The sequence below is a fragment of the Hevea brasiliensis genome, chromosome 4, assembly GCF_030052815.1.
Source record: "Hevea brasiliensis isolate MT/VB/25A 57/8 chromosome 4, ASM3005281v1, whole genome shotgun sequence".
In the NCBI taxonomy this organism is placed as follows: domain Eukaryota; kingdom Viridiplantae; phylum Streptophyta; class Magnoliopsida; order Malpighiales; family Euphorbiaceae; genus Hevea; species Hevea brasiliensis.
This window is the reverse complement of record NC_079496.1, coordinates 5,505,625-5,523,010: the sequence shown is the minus strand read 5'-3', so window position 1 is coordinate 5,523,010 and position 17,386 is coordinate 5,505,625.

Below are 17,386 nucleotides of genomic sequence, written 5' to 3'. Positions count from 1 at the left end.
CCTATTTATACTCGTCCGAGCATTTAATGCTCACGATGTTCCAGGTGGTGCATCGGATAGCGGGACTCGCCAGCTGTTCTGATACGTCTCACGAATATTCCCAAGATTCCATGAAGAGATCGGTTAATTATAGAGCGGCAGATCAAGGTGTTTTGAATTACGGATCGGATAAGTGTCTTTCAAATGAAGAATCAGATCGGATAATCACATAAAAGATCAGAAAATAATTAATGCAATAATAATAAGATAAAATCTTTATTTCCAAAAGATCGGATTACATCATTTGGGCGATCTCTAGGGATCGGATTACACTAAAATTGGATTACATCATTTCGGTGATCTCTAGAGATCGGATTACATTGAAAATAAAATATATCATTCGGGCGATCTCAGAGACCGGTGGAACATCCCATCTAAAGGGCCTATGTCAAAGCCCACATTGTGACTGATCCAAAGGATGTCATCGACTGGAACCGGGCCGCTGTCGGAACACCCAATGTGGTGAGAAACCGAATAAACTTGGAAGAGCAACAGCCAAGGGTGGGTCGGAACATTAGCAGTCTTCTCGGTCGAAATCGGTTCGCCGATTATACCGGTCGAACGACTCGAGATCGGCACGATCGAGGTCCGCGATCCAGATCGGTTAATTGGTCCAGTTCTCTCACCATCATCAGATAAGGTTATCACGATTATTCGATCATCGGGGTCGTAAATTTTCAGTCGGGAAATAAAGAGGTCCATCGGAAAGGGATCAACAGCCACAATCATGGCTTAACTTCACGAGCAATAGAATCGAAGTAAGAAGGAAGAGAGGAAAATTGAATGAGGAAAGTCTCTTCTATCAGGGGTATATATAGGGGAAAATCGGGCATTTATTGCTAAGCAGAAAACGAAGCGGACGCTTCAAAAATCGAGGGGAATTAATGCTTTGACCGGACCGGGCCTGATTAAGGGAAATATTGGAATAATAGAGATCGGAAGAGGGAAGACCGGTATGAAAGATCGGAGAAGGATCATGTTAAGAAGATCGGAAAGGAAGAGAGAGCAGAAAACAAAAAGAATAAGGCGCCTACCGCCGTCACCATAATCAGAGCCGAGGTAGTTAAAGCGTTACAGGTAAAATCTCAACCGCAGGCCCCAGAATAGCCCGCATTACTAACAGGTGCCAGAATATATCATGACAGCGCTGTACCTTCCAATCTCCACCGTTGATCCAACTTGTAAGGACGAGCCCAAGGCCCTTGGATCAAAGAAGAAGACGACAAAACCAGCGCCTTTCACTCCTAGCCCTTGGATCGCCTTGACAAGAGAATTTGGGACCGCTGACAGAGGAGGAAGAAGACAAATATTCTGAAGTGGATCTCGGCCGTCTATTCTGATTCTCTTTAATTCTTGAGCTTAGGATTATGTCCTTTGAAATCTTGACCCTCCATCTCCCTCAAGATAGATTCTGACCCTTCAAGGGGAACACCCGGTCCCTATATATACCTGCATGAAAAACTGTTCAGGGGACGGACAAAAAAAGAAGGAAGTTACTATAGCAGAAGAACTCTGAAATTTAATTCAGATCGTTACTCTGCTTTCATAAGAAGAACTTTTGGAACCAGTTTTCTGAAGTGTTTTCTTAAAAGATTTTGAACTCTGAAACTCTCCATTTTCAGCTGCTCATTATCCCGTAAGCTCACATTTTTCAGTTCCTTGTTATCTTTATTTTCACTTCCATCGCCCATGCTCAATCTCATTTAAACTCGGGTATAATTCGACTCGATTGCATTTAGTGAAGCACTCTTTGTTCAAAGGCGAACCTTAGTCTCCTGCTATCAACTTGCAATCTTATTGCGCTTTGTGATTCTCGGTTAGTTCACTAGAATCGACTCATACAGTCCGTATTCATGTTGCCATTTTATTAAGTTTTTTTCTTGTTTTACGCATTTCAATTTTTATTTCTTTACGTTTGTTATTTTTTTTAAGTTCATATCAAGCTAGAAAGATACAGAGAAAGGTTGTGCTCTAGTTTATTTCCATGTCGATACCTTTGTTAATCTTTATTATTTCTGAGCGTAAGTCATCTAGTTCCAAGCGATACATAAGTGGTTGGATGAGATGTGGGTAACGGCAACTTAAGAGTCCTTTTGAAATAATGAAAGGTCCAATAATAAGCCCGAAAATGGTAAAGCTGAGTCACTAGAATGACTCAGTAGGTCATAGGGCAAGACGTCATAAGACAGAGTAAAACCAAACTCTGGATAACTAAATGGAATAGATCGGCTACCAAAAATGCTGGTGAGGCGACCATATAGGAAGGTCAGAGGATTCGGTTTCGAATCCCCGCCTACCCTAAGGTACCAATAAGTTAAAGAAGTCTTGCAGACTTCGACACCTTTGAATGTCGTAACCCTTAGGCCCTCTCGATAGGTAAAATTTAGAGAGATCGAAAAATCCTTATCCGACTACCATTTAATTAAAAGAGGTCGGAGGAGAGTTATTATCCGATTCTCAATCTAAAATTTTAACAAATAAATATTAAAAGAGATCGGAGGAGGGTTCTTATCCGATTCTCAATCTAAAATTTTAACAAATAAATATTAAAAGAGATCGGAGGAGAGTTCTTATCCGATTCTCTATCCAAAAATTTTAAAAAATATTAAAGGAGATCGGAGGAGAGTTCTTATCCGATTCTCTATCCAAAAATTTTAATAAATATTAAAAGAGATCGGAGGAGGGTTCTTATCCGGTTCTCAAGCTTAAAAATTTTAATAAATATTAAAAGAGATCGGAGGAGGGTTCTTATCCGGTTCTCAAGCTTAAAAATTTTAATAAATATTAAAAGAGATCGGAGGAGAGTTCTTATCCGATTCTCCATCCAAAAATTTTAATAAATATTAAAAGAGATCGGAGGAGAGTTCTTATCCGATTCTTCATCCAAAATTTAAATAAATATTTAAAAGAGATCGGAGGAGAGTTCTTATCCAATTTCAAAAATTGGATTCTAATAAAATAGCCCTTCAAACAAAACTAATATACAACAGTAACTCACTAAGGTTGTCTCATTTACTTATGTATCTGGGTAATCCGAATTAGTGAAAAATCAAATATTCCTTTTGTCAAAAGGATTAACATTTCCATTCAAGTCCTCCTAACTAATTTATAAAGAGTGCGAAGTTAAATCTACTTACCCTAATTAAGGGACGAGGTGGGGTGCCTAACACCTTTCCCAACCGTTTACGGACCCCGAACTTAGAATCTCTGTTTTGAAGTGGTTTTATTTCAATTTATCTTCACAAATGGTTTTCTTTAGTTTCCCTCAAAACTAAAGTGGCGACTCCTCATTCTTTTCCACTTCGGTGAGGGTTCGTTCAGGCGACCGCAAAACGCCTTGCGACAACTTAGCGACTCCACTGGGGAGTATTGTTTCAACTCAACCCCGGTCTAGAGGTCCAAAAGTAGATTTAATTTTTCAATCAAATTATAGTTAGGTGGGCTCACCCGGTAATATTTTATGTGTTAATTTTTGCTTATTCCTACTAACTGTTCCGCTTGTTTTGCTTGTTTTACTCCTTACAGTGCTCTTCGTTTGAAAAAAAAAGAGAAAAAAATGAAAAATGGGAAAAATAAAATACCCCTGAATTGGGATGAGGTAAAGATGTCCCTTCACACACTGAACACTCACACGATGTCCTCACACTTCAGCCCTATACCCGGGCTTCCTTACCCTTGTAGGAAAGTAGGAGGGGGTCATGTAGCGGTACCCGTGGGTTCTACCCCGTTAGTATCCGTGAAGGCTTCTGCTCAAATTGAAACTCGTTCTATTCACTGTGATATCCGTGGAATTTTCCCGACAATATCATGGGGATAGAATGAGGCTCTACTGTTTACAGTAGGGGCAATTTGGGAACCTGTGGCTCTTAGAAAACTAGATCCTGAGCTAAACTATCACGATAGCTGAAAGCCGTAGTAAGCTACCTTATAAGATAGAACTATCCAATTAGGTAGCACTCATCCGGTATCAGGAGTCTCCCTATCCTAGGACAAAAGGGGCATACTTACTCTTACCCTATTCTGTTTATTTTATTTTGTTCTTATTTTTAAGGGTAATCTTGAATCATATTGTTAAGAAAACCTACACATTTTCCTACTTTGATAAATGTGTAAGTACCACTCTGCCAACAATATAATATAAGATTACCTGAATTTATCCTATTAACGAGTTTTTCCGCAGGCATCACCAAACCAAAAGTCCGTAAAAGGATAGGCATCATTTTTATCATGGCATCCTCGAGTCGATCGTAAGAAGTTCGTAATGCTAAACTTTGGTCCAAATCACTCATACTCCAAGCACTTCGCAAAATGATGTTTCCAAGGCACATGCTAGCTTGCTACCTTCATTGGATCTGAATAAAATTGAGGTCAGAATGAACAGCCTCGAGGGTCTGTCTAATGGTTGGAGGTCGCTTCCCGATCAGGTCAAGGCACGATTTGAGAAGAAGTACGGGAGGATTGCAACCCTAATGCGAGTCAAGGTCCAAATCCCGGCATTAAAGGCCATGCTGTCGGTTTGGAGTCCTAAGTACGGAGTATTCTCTTTCAATGATATTGATACAGTTCCCACTATGGAAGAATATCAGACATTACTAGAGATTCCTTACCTGACGCAAAATCGGATCTACCTTCATCTCGAGCATAGGCAGGCTTGGAAACGATTGGCACATATGATGGGTACTTCCCCAGAAGAAGTAAAGTCAAAAGAAACTGTCAAAGGAAACACGCATGGTTGGTATTGGACACATCTCAAGAAGTGGTTAGATCAATACATCCAAGAGAAACAGTGGGATCGAGCTTCAGTGACACTCGCCTTGGGAATCTATGGCCTGATTTTGTTCCCAGGACCATCGGGAATCATAACCTGCAGCACGGTGGAAGTATTCTGGGCAGTAGAAAAGCAGGAGGTCAATCCGATACCGGCAATTCTTGCGGAGACCTTATTAACCCTTACCTACTGTAGACAACAGGGCAAAGGGTCCATTAAGTGTTGTTCTCAATTGTTGTACCTCTGGATTATCAGTCACATGTGTCCTGTGCAGACAAAAGGATTGACTTGGTACCTTGACCAGCCTCCCATCAAGAAGATGACCCGGTTGGTAATCAGTCCGAAGAATGAACAGCAGTGGCGGGAACAGATTTTGAGTTTCAATAGCCATGATTACTGTTGGAGGAAATCAGGCGCCAGCCAATCCGTTTTGATCAGCATGGGAGGTAATCAGTCGGTATCCCTAATCGGAGTGACCGGATACACAAGTTACACTCCGGCATTGGTAATGAGGCAGTTTGGCTCAACACAGTCCAGAATTAACATTGGAAAATACCACCAAGGTCATTTCTACAATGAGCTCAAAGAAGAGGAAGGGTTGAAAATGGCTCGCAGATCTTGGGAAAACATCTCTCTGATGGAAAGGTCGCCTAAAGGTCCAAGTGCCACACACGATTATCTTGAATGGAGGGCTGACAGGGACCGAGAACACTCAACTGCAGACCAAACAAACGACCCTCGCCGAAACGTCCTATTAGAAGAAGCTGATAATCGTCTGGCTGACTCACTACAAAAGGCAAATACCGAGAACTCACAATTGCAAGAACAAATAAAACAGTTGGAGGACCAACAGCAGAACCTTAAAAGAAAGGTGAGAAGACTCAGGGAAGAGACAAGGGCCGAAAAGATAGGGTTCAAAGAGCAAGAGGAACGATGGGAAATGGAAAAAGACTCTCTCCAAGCTGTGGTAAAAGAAGTAGAAATACAAAATAGTAAGCTTCAGGAAAAAATGAAATACCAAGAAATACTCGTTGAGGAGTATAAACAAGAAAACAAAAAGAAGAAGCTCGAATTGAAAGAACAGGCACTACTCATCAACGATATCTTGAAAGAATGTGCTAAGGAAAGGAAGGAGAAAGAAAGACAAGCTGCTCTTTATCAAGAGCTGAAAGAGAATGTTGACCAGCTGGAGAGAACGATAGCACAGGGAAAACAAGAACTATTACCTGAATCCGAGTATGCTCTGAAAGCATTCGACCCTGCCAAACAAGAAGAAAAGTTATATGAGTATCTCAGAAAATGTCATCTCATTATAAAGAACCTCCCAGAGCCTAGGCCGATGTAAAGAATAAGGTGTACAAATTATTCAGTTAATGAAATGATTTTTGGACCATTGTTTAGCAAATTTGTGAATGAATAATATGACTCCTGTAGGAACTCCCTCGCTAGGGTTATGTGAAAAATTGAATGCGCTATATGGACAGGTATCATAAATGCGCATTCAATCCAGTCATTCACAGTCAGACTATCGAACGATGCCATGATAAAGTTGATGCAATCATCCTTTCGCAGATTTAATTCTGGCTCCCAAATGCCACTATATCCTTCGTCCAGACCAGGACTTTTAGCTTTTTTTTACGAAATTCTAAATTTGTTAAAACCTTTTTGACTCCTTACAGAAAATCAACATTGCTTCAAATAAGGTAAGTCTGACCAAACACACGGTTCAACCCAAGCGAGTGTACTTAACAATATCTCGAACAAAGAAGATAATGTAAGATCAGAAACAAGTACAGAACCTACAAGGGCAGGTTTCCAAATTGAAGGATCAGGTCTCAGAACTTATGAGACTAATGAGGGAAATTTCCTGCAATAAACCTCGTCGTAACCTAACTTACCACTACCTCCTCCACCTCCTACAACAATGGATCCTCACCAAGCTTCAACTTCTTTTACCTTTCAATACCTATTCCGACCGACAATCACTGTCAATCCGGCTACCATGAATAATGACCTACCTTACTCTCATTACCCAACCGTTTCAAACACCAACCCATACCCTTCAATTCTAATCCCTCCAGTTCACTCCACCCCTCATCTCCCAACTGGGGGAGCATTTCATGCAGTGGGAGGAGAAAATAAGATGAGAGAAAACGAGAAACTATTTGCTCTAGAAGAGAGATTGAGAGCAATCGAAGGACTGAATATGTATGGTTCAGTCGATGTGGCATCGCTTAGATTGGTTCCTGATGTGGTAGTGCCGCCCAAGTTCAAAATCCCTGATTTCGACAAGTACACTGGGAATTCAGACCCTCGCATTCACTTGGCCACCTATATCGCCAAGATGTCCGCTCTGACAGATGATGACAGACTGCTAGTCCACTTCTTTCATGAGAGCCTCTCCGAGGCAGCCCTGAGGTGGTGCATTCAGTTGGACAGGAGCAAACTGCGCTCCTGGAAGGATTTAGCTGATGCCTTCTTAAGACAGTACAAATTTAATTGCGATGTGGCCCCTACAAGGAGGGACCTCCAGAACCTGGTGCAGAAAGACAGGGAAAGCTTCAAGGAGTATGCCCAGAGATGGAGAGAAAAGGCGGCAGAAGTACACCCCCCGATGACCGACAATGAGCTATGCTCTCTGTTCATCGAGACTTTGAAAGCTCCTTACTTCAACTTGATGATTGGAAACACTTCCAACAGCTTCTCCGACATCATCCAGGCCGGTGAAAGAATAGAGGCCAACTTAAGAATGGGACGACTGCAGGAGTTGGCTGAGAACCCTGCAAAGAAGACTGCCAATTTTGGCAAGAAAAAGGAGGGTGATGTGCATTCCATTACCCGGCAGAATAATTACTCCCCAATTCCCCAAAATAACTACCGGCCATATCCTTCCCCTCATGGCCAAACCATCGCAAACATTCCGCCTCCTTTCCCGAATTATCCACACCCGCGCCCACAATATCCCCCACCTACAAATTACCAACCTAGACCACCTCCTCCTCCGGCTCAACCAAGACCACCACAAAACAACCCAAGACCCCCAAGAAATCCTGATCCACCTCTTCCCCTCCCGCTCAGTGAAATATACCGATACCTTGTCGGTATAAACCAGATTGTACCAGTTCCCCTAGACCCAATTCAGCCTCCATATCCCAGGTGGTATGATGCCACTGCCCGTTGTGAGTATCATGGAGGGGTACAAGGGCATTCAACTGACAACTGCGGAGCACTCAGGGGGAGAGTACACGCTCTAATACGGAACGGGTGGCTGAAAATTGAGGGAAATGGTTCCCTCCCCAATGTTACCTCAAACCCATTGCCCAACCATAATGCGGGCAATGGTGTAAATATGATAGAGCCTGACGGAGAAAGGTCGACACCGGAGGTAGACGAGCTGATTCCTCACTTTGAGGAAATTTTTGCCGTAGCAATGAAGGAAGGCTACCTTTGCCCTCGGGTATCAGGGTCAGTAAAGGATACGGGATGTCCTTAACATGGAAGGGCAGCTGATTATGAGCTGCGGGGCTGTGAGGGATTCAAGCAAGAGGTTCAGAACCTGCTATCTCTCAAAGTTCTGAGATGCCAGATAAGGTCGAAGACGGAAGGGGGAGTGAACACAACTAGATACAGCCGGAATGCTTCTACCTCTAAACCCAGAATTACCTTCTCACCCCCAGTAGCCTCACCGCCAGTAACGGTTATCCGAACTCCGCCTCAGCTCCCTGTCACCAATACTCACGTTGTGCCTTGGAACTATAATTTCCAAGTTTTCACTCAAGGAGCGTCAAGCAGTACATCAGCTCCTAATCTTGCCTTGCCTCCGGCACCACCAAAACCATGTTTTACTCCTTATGAGCATTTTAAAATGACTTATGCCGGACCTACCACCAAGATTACTCCTGTGTTAATCTTCACCGTGTCGCCACAAAATCCTCCTCGCTTGAGAAAGAGGTCGAGTTCATAACTCGAAGTGGGAGGTGTTACGGGAACGAAGAGAAAGAAAAGAGAAAAGGGAAAGTAAAAATGGGAGAATCACTGAAGAATACAGAAGAGGAAGTTGAGAAAACGGAGGAAGTAGAACCTGCCAGACATAAAGAAGAGGAAGAACTGCTGCTCCAAATAATGAAACAGAGTAAATACGATGTGGTGGAGCAGTTGAAAAAGACACCTGCCCGAATTTCACTGTTATCGCTGATCCTGAGCTCAGAAGTGCACCGACAAGCCTTGTAGAGAATCCTGGATCAGGCCTTTGTAAACCCCGATATCACTCCGGGGCAGTTTGAGAAGATAGTGGGACAAATCCAGGCATCCAGTTTTGTTACCTTCTCGGAAGACGAGATAGACCCGGCGGGTTTAAGGCACACTAAAGCTCTGCATGTAACAGTGAAATGTAAGGGTTGTATAGTAGCCAAGGTACTTATTGATAACGGATCAGCTCTCAATGTACTGCCCAGTGCCACCTTGGCTAGATTGCCAGTTGACCATTCAGATATACGTCAAAGTGCTATGGTGGTAAGAGCCTTTGACGGTACCATAAGAGAAGTGTTGGGAGATATTGATTTACCACTCCAAATTAGCGCATGTACCTTCAACGTCACATTCCAGGTGATGAATATTGAACCGGCCTACACTATGTTGTTGGGGAGGCCGTTGATCCATTCTGCGAACGCCGTTCCCTCAACTCTGCACCAGAAGATAAAATACATTATGGACGGCAAAATCATCACTGTAAGAGGAGAAGAAGCCACTTTGGTCACCAAGCCACAATCACTCCCTTATGTGGAAGCGGCTGAGGAGTCGTTGGAAAGCTCCTTCCAGGCCCTTGAGTTACAAGAAACCAGAAATGAAGGGGCTATGGCTATGGTAGCCAAGATAATGTCGAGGAGTGGGTACGAAGAAGGCAAAGGCCTAGGCGCCACATTACAGGGAATCGTGGAACCCATACCGGCTATCCAGAAGGTAGGCCGTTGTGGTTTGGGATATGAGGAAGATGCCCTTATGGATGGGAGATTCTGGATGAGGAAAATGCTTCGGGATCAAAGATTTGACCAGAAAATGGGAAAAAGGAAGGTAGTCCCGAGAATCGCAGAGATCTTCACTAAACCGGTCATTGAAAATCCGGCAGATGTGGAAGAATCACCTGATGAACCATCCATTGATGTCGTCCACCTGGATTCCTTGTATGAGGCTCTAGTCTCGCCAATAGCTGAGGGGCAAGAGCTAGACAACTGGACAGCAGAGGACATCCCTGTACTCAATTTCGAGTAAAGTACCTTTGGTTATCTACACTTGATCATTTTGTCCATGGTGGCAAGTGTAACTCTGTAAATGGACCTTTTTCTTATGGCATAAATATTAATGAATTAATAGCGCATTTTAAATCCAATTCTCTCTTTCTTTCCTTTTGAATTTCATCCTTATAATATGTTCTATTTTCATTCATTCAGGACCATTCATCAATTAACACCTAATAATTCAATAGACTCAGAAATTCCTCTGGTTAATTTTGAAATCCCCATGACTGCCATTACTTCAAGTGAATCTGAGGAAGATCTTACAGAAGAAAGAGGTGAAAAGGATGAACCTTCCCTAGTGCCTTGTGGAGACAAAACACGCACCATAAACTTAGGTACTGAAGAAGTAAAAAGGGAGCTTAAGATAGTGGAGAGTGAAGAATCGGGAGACATGATCAGTTTGCTTAGAGAATTCCTGGACGTATTTTCCTGGAGCTATGATGATATGGTTGGTTTAGACCCCCAGATAGTGACGCACAAAATTTCCCTTATTCCGGGGACAATCCCTGTGAAGCAGAAACTAAGAAGAATGAATCCTGACACACTGCTCAAAGTTCGGGATGAAGTCAAGAAACAGTATGATGCTGGGTTCCTAGAAGTAGTCAAATATCCCCAATGGATAGCTAACGTTGTCCCGGTAATGAAGAAGGACGGGAGAGTTAGGGTGTGCGTTGATTACAGTGATCTTAATAGAGCAAGCTTGAAGGATGATTTCCCTCTCCCCCACATTGATGTGTTAGTAGACAATGCTGCTGGATTGGGCAGGTGTTCATGCATTGATGGGGCATCTGGGTACAATCAAATCCCAATGGATGAGGAAGACAAAGAGAAAACTGCTTTTATCACTCAATGGGGAATATTTTGCTATCGGGTCATGCCTTTCGGGTTGAAGAATGCCGGTGCTACCTATCAACGCGCTATGGTCACATTATTCCACGATATGATGCATAAAGAAGTAGAGGTATACGTGGATGATATGATCATCAAATCTAGGGGAGAAGAGAGCCATGTGCAGGTGATGAGGAAAGTATTTGAGAGACTCAGGAAATATCAGTTGAAACTGAATCCCGCCAAATGCATATTCGGAGCTAGGTCAGGGAAATTGTTGGGATTCATAGTGAGCGAGAAAGGATAGAGGTAGATCCCGATAAAGTTCGAGCTATTCAAGAGATGCCATCCCCAAGAACAGAAAGGGAGGTGCGCAGTTTCCTGGGAAAATTGAACTACATATCAAGGTTTATTTCCAATCTCACCGCTAAGGCCGAGCCTATTTTTAGATCGCCCAAAGAACAACACCACTCAATGGGATTCAGTTTGTCAAGAGGCTTTCGAGACAATCAAGCAGTATCTGTCAAGCCCACCAGTATTGGTTTCACCCGTGGCGGGGAGGCCTCTAATCCTGTATATGGCAGTCCAACAGAACTCGATGGGATGTGTTTTGGGACAACATGATGATACTGGCCGAAAAGAGAGGGCTATTTATTATCTGAGCAAAAAGTTCAATGATTGCGAGTCGAGGTACTCTTTCCTAGAGAAAACTTACTGCGCGTTAGCCTGGATGGCAAACCGCCTCAAGCACTACATGTTGAATCACAAGACATGGCTCATCTCCAGGATGGATCCTATCAAATATGTATTCGAAAGCCCATTCGTGCTGTGCAGATAGCCAAGTGGCGTGTCATACTCTCCCAATATGACATAGTCTATATGACCCTAAGGCGGTGAAAGGTAGCGTGATCACGACCTCCTAGCGTAAAATCCTATCCGTGATTATGAAGCCTGGATTTTGAGTTCCCCGATGAGCATATTAATGAAGTAGATCGCGAAGAAGAAGGGCCACCGATGTATGGGAAATGTATTTTGACGAGTCATTAATTTGTCCCAGAATGGAATTGAGCCGTGTTGATATCCCCTGATGGAAAACACTTTCCGATAGCTGTCAATTTGAGATTTGATCGCACCAACAACGTCGCGGAATACGAAGCTTGTGTGATGGGTCTACAGGCTGCCATCGAAATGAAAATCAGGAAGTTGAAGGTATATGGAGACTCAGCCCTGATCATTTATCAAGTCAAGGGAGAATGGAAAACTAAGGATCCTAAGCTAATCCCGTATCAGAAGTACTTACTGGAACTGATTAAGAAATTCGAAAAAATCTCTTTCACTCATCTTAGCAGAGACAAGAATCAATTTGCTGATGCCTTAGCTACTCTAGCTGTTATGGCTCAAATCGAAGAAGGGCAGATGACTCAGATATTAAAGATTAAGACAAGGAATGAGCCAACTTATTGCTTCATGATTGAAGAAGAAACTGATGGTAAACCTTGGTATCATGACATCCTGGTCTACTGCAAAACCAGAGAATTCCCTTCGGAGGCAAGCAAAAACGAAAAGAGGATGATTCAGAGATTAGCATTGGGATACTTCCCCAGTGGAGAGACCCTATACAAGAGGAGCTCCAACGGCGAATTGTTGAGATGTGTGGATGCAAAAAAGGCGAAGAGAATCCTTTTTGAGACTCATGAGGGAAACTGTGCCACCCATGCCAATGGGCACATGATGGCTAAGCAAATCATGCGACGTGGGTATTTTTGGACTACAATGGAAAAGGATTGTATCGAGTATTTACGAAAGTGCCATAAGTATCAGATTTATGCAGATCCGATAAATGTGCCACCTCACAAGTTGTTCAACCTTGTCTCACCATGGCCTTCGCAATGTAAGGCATCGATGTGATTGGTCCCATCAACCCTAAGGCATCCAATGGGCACAGGTTTATCCTGGTAGCAATCGACTATTTTTCTAAATGGGTCGAAGCCACGTCATACGCCCATATTACACAGAACACGTTTCTTAAATTCCTCAGAAACAATATCATCTGCCGGCATGGTCTCCCCAATGAAATCGTCATTGACAACGCCAAGAATCTCAATGGTCCAAAGATTTAGAGATTGTGTGATCAATACAAAATCCGACATCTCAATTCCTTCCCATACCGTCCCCAGATGAATGGAGCGGTGGAAGCCGCAAAAAAAAATCTCAAGAGGATAATCCGGAAAATGACGGTCACATATAGGGATTGGCATGATATGCTTCCCTACGCTCTTCACGCATACCGGACTTCTATAAGAACCTCAACCGGGGCAACTCCATACTCACTGGTTTACGGGATGGAAGCAGTATTAACTATTGAAGTTGAAATTTCTTCCCTAAGGATTCTGAAGGAATCAGGGATTGATGAGTCAGAATGGATCCAGTCAAGGTTGGATCAGTTAAACTTGCTGGATGAGAAAAGGTTAACAGCAGCATGTCATGGGCAATTATACCAGAGGAGAATGGCTAGGGCATGTGACAAAAGCGTTCGCCCTCGCGAATTCCAACCCGGGGACCTGATTCTGAAGAAAGTACTGTCGAATCAAAATGATCCCCGGGGCAAATGGTCACCAACCTACGAGGGACCCTATGTGGTTAAAAAGGCATTTTCTGGAGGAGCCTTGATCTTGACCCACATGGATGGTGAAGAATTGCCAAGACCTGTGAATGCTGACACCGTCAAGAGATACTATGCCTAAAAAAAAAAAAAAAAAAAGGGTAGGAGTGAAAACCCGAAAGGGCGCTCCAAAGAAATGTGTGAAAGAAGGCGAAACCCAAGGGGCGTCAGAAATGAGTGAAGGATGAAAATCCGAAAGGGCGTCCTGAAAGAGCGAGCCTAAAAAAAAAAAAAAAGGGGGGGGGGGGGGGCGCTAGGGGTGAAAACCCAAAAGGGAGTCCCAAGAACCAAAACGGAGAAATAAGGAATGGGGCATGAAACCGAGGATGGAGAAGAAACCGTCACGACATGAGGCTTCAGAGAACTTGAAATAATGGCAATTAAGGGATTTCAAAGCCAGCCACAAGGAATATGTGAGATCTATCCTTGTACCCTTTTTCTTTGAAACTCTATCTTTGTTTTTATTAAAGCTATAATAAAGTCATACTTCGTTCCCTATGCTTTTATCTTCCCTTTATACTCACTCCTTAACATTATCTTTCTGCAATCTCGTTATTTAATGCGCTATTAATCTGTTAAAAATTTTTTTGCCATAAGATTAAGATTTGACAATTGATAACCTCACGTACTTTACTATGAGATTTGCAGGAAATGACCTGGAAGAAAAAAGGGGGGTAGGAGTGAAAACCCGAAAGGGCGCTCCTAGCAAAATGTGTGAAAGAAGGCGAAAACCCCAAAGGGGCGCTTTCTGTAAAATGAGTGAAGGATGAAAACCTAGAAGGGCGTCCTGAAAAGAGTGAGCAAAAAAAAAAAAAAAAAAAGGAGAAAACTAGAGGTGAAAACCTGGAAGGGCGCTTCTAGTCATATAGACGAAGGGGAAGTGAAAACCCGCAAGGGCGCTTTTCGGGAGAAAGTCAAAAAACAGAAATGGGGCATTTGAAGAAATGAGGCCATAGGTCAAGTCTTGCAACTCGTCCTCCATTCATCATTGGCCTTCGATTCTCTAAGTACACTTCATTGGGGAAGAACTTCTTGTGTCCGGATTAGGCTTGCTTTGTAAGTGCAATTTAAATTTCCTGTTATCAACCTCTGGTTCCTTGATCTAAGTTGATTTTAATTTCCTGCAATTTACATTTCCTGTTATCAACCTCTGGTTCCTTGATCTAAGTTGATTTTAATTTCCTGCAATTTACATTTCCTGTTATCAACCTCTGGTTCCTTGATCTAAGTTGATTTTAATTTCCTACAATTTACATTTCTTGTTATCAACCTCTAGTTCCTTGATCTAAGTTGATTTTAATTTCCCGTTATCAACCTCTGGTTCCTTGATCTAAGTTAATTTTAATTTCCTGCAATTTACATTTCCTGTTATCAACCTCTGGTTCCTTGATCTAAGTTAATTTTAATTTCCTGCAATTTACATTTCCTGTTATCAACCTCTGGTTCCTTGATCTAAGTTGAATTTAATTTCCTGTTATCAACCTCTGGTTCCTTGATCTAAGTTGATTTTAATTTTCTGCAATTTACATTTCCTGTTATCAACCTCTGGTTCCTTGATCTAAGTTGATTTTAATTTCATGCATTTAAATTTCCTGTTATCAACCTCTGGTTCCTTGATCTAAGTTGATTTTAATTTCATGCATTTAAATTTCCTGTTATCAACCTCTGGTTCCTTGATCCAAGTTGATTTTAATTTTCTAGTATTTTAACTTTTGTTGCCGATCTCTAGGTCACTAACTTAGGTATGCTTTAGTTCCCTAACTTTGAACACCTAATCGTCCAAAATATGGGTCTAAATCTTTACATAATTCCTACACGGGAAAATTTTTTCCTTTAATAGAAATTATGTAAAGAGGGGCAGCTGTCGAAACCATATTTTGGCCGATCCCCAGAATTAATAAACTTTGAAACCGATCCCCAGTACTAAGTCTCCCTTTGAAAGCTAACCACATTTCCGATCTCTTTTTGCTAGATAACCACATTTCCGATCTCTTTTTGCTAGATAACCACATTTCCGATCTCTCCTCACAAGGAATTGAATCAATGCTAAGTCCTCACATCAGTCAAAGCCTTACCGGTCTATTAAATCACTCACCGATCTCTCAAACCCATTGTCGAATCTCCTGACCAGTCAAGTATATTCCTGATCTCTGTTGACAAATGAAATTGAACTGACACTAGATCTTTGTTACCATTTTTGTTGCCGATCTCCCTTTCAAAAGTTTAAGAATAATCAAAGGTTCCGTTCCGGTTTAATGATGATCCCGATCTTAAATATTCAAGCCAAATTTCTAATTTTAATCAAGTCCCGTTTAGCGTTGGTTCCCTACCGATCTCATGCTCATTGTGTTTTCCGATCTCTCACACTTAGGTTAATAATCACTTTCAGTTATTTCAACATACTCAGACAATCAAGTGTTTAAATAATTTAGAAATTTTCCGATCACAAACATTCATCGAACAAAAGAGGTAATCCATTTCATTTCAAAAATTTGTACAAGTTATTCAGCTGGAGGATCACCCCTAGCCTGATCTACATTTTGTCCGTCTCCCCCCTCACCCTCAGCCTCCTCACTCTCCTCGCCTTCATCCTCAGGAGCCAGGTTGGCCATCCACGAGAAGTCCTCCTCAGGGTAACGCTTCTTGAGCTCAGCCAGGAGATCTCTGTGAGCATTTACATAAGCGCCGGCCACTCCAGTCACCATCTCTTCCTCTTTCGCCTTGAGCTCCTCAGCAAGGTGAGCAAGTTGAGCAGGCCCAGAGCGCTTGCACTTCTTCAAGAGCATGATCCTGCTCAGCCAGAACATGAGCTTGCTCGGCCAGCTTGTCCTCATAATACTTCGATCGCCCCTCAAGTTGAGATATGTAGTCCCGAGCGGATGATAGTTGGGATCGGAGGGAAGCTGCTTCATGCCCTATCCTCTCGACCTCTTTACCCAGGCGATGCGCCTTCTCCCGGACCATGTGCTGGTTCACCAGACACTCAACGTTCAGGCTCATAGATCTGGTCAAGATATCATCAAGGCTATCCGGAGACAGCCTGTCCCGATCCTCCCAAAGGCAGATGGAGGACCCCAATACCTTAGCAAAACCTGGGTTCTCCCGAACAGTCCAGTTCTTCTCCAGCGAGTGGATCAGAACTTGAGCGCCGCGGGAAAGGGGCCTCACCTGTTGTTGGGAAGGACCCCCTTCCGTGCCCGAAGTAACTGGAGGAGGCGGCTCCTCCTGGCAAGGGGGAGATCGGACCATTTCTATGATCGGCGATCCTGAAGGTTGAGACGAGCCTTCTCGTATTTCCCCGGGCTCATGACGAGGTGTCTGCATCTCCTCGGCCCGCTTCATCTCCCGTACCTTCCAGGAGATCTCCCTCTTTCGCTTCCGGCTCTCCTTGGAGGCTTCGCCGCTTACCATACCTGCACAAAGAAGAGGTCAGTGAGATCGCTAAGGTCTTGAGATCTGAGATGTAGAAAATACTGATGCCGAGGTCAGAAAGCTGAAGCCCGCGATCTTTTCCGGTGATCAATTCCATAGTCCAATGGTGCAGCTCGGCGGTCACTGCATCCAAGCAAGAGAACTTCTCTCTGGACGCCTGCTCCTTCAACTCCATCACCATTATGCCCTCTTCCCTATTCAACACGAGACGCTTCGGAATTAAGGGGCCTTGGTGTAGCCAGCTGCGAGGGAAACCCTCAAAGCCGTTCGGAATTTTGCTCCTTAGAATGAAGAAGTGGTTCTTCCAGTTTTTCAGGGAGGAGGGCAGATCGATGAAGAGCCCACAATGTGGCTTCGCCTGGA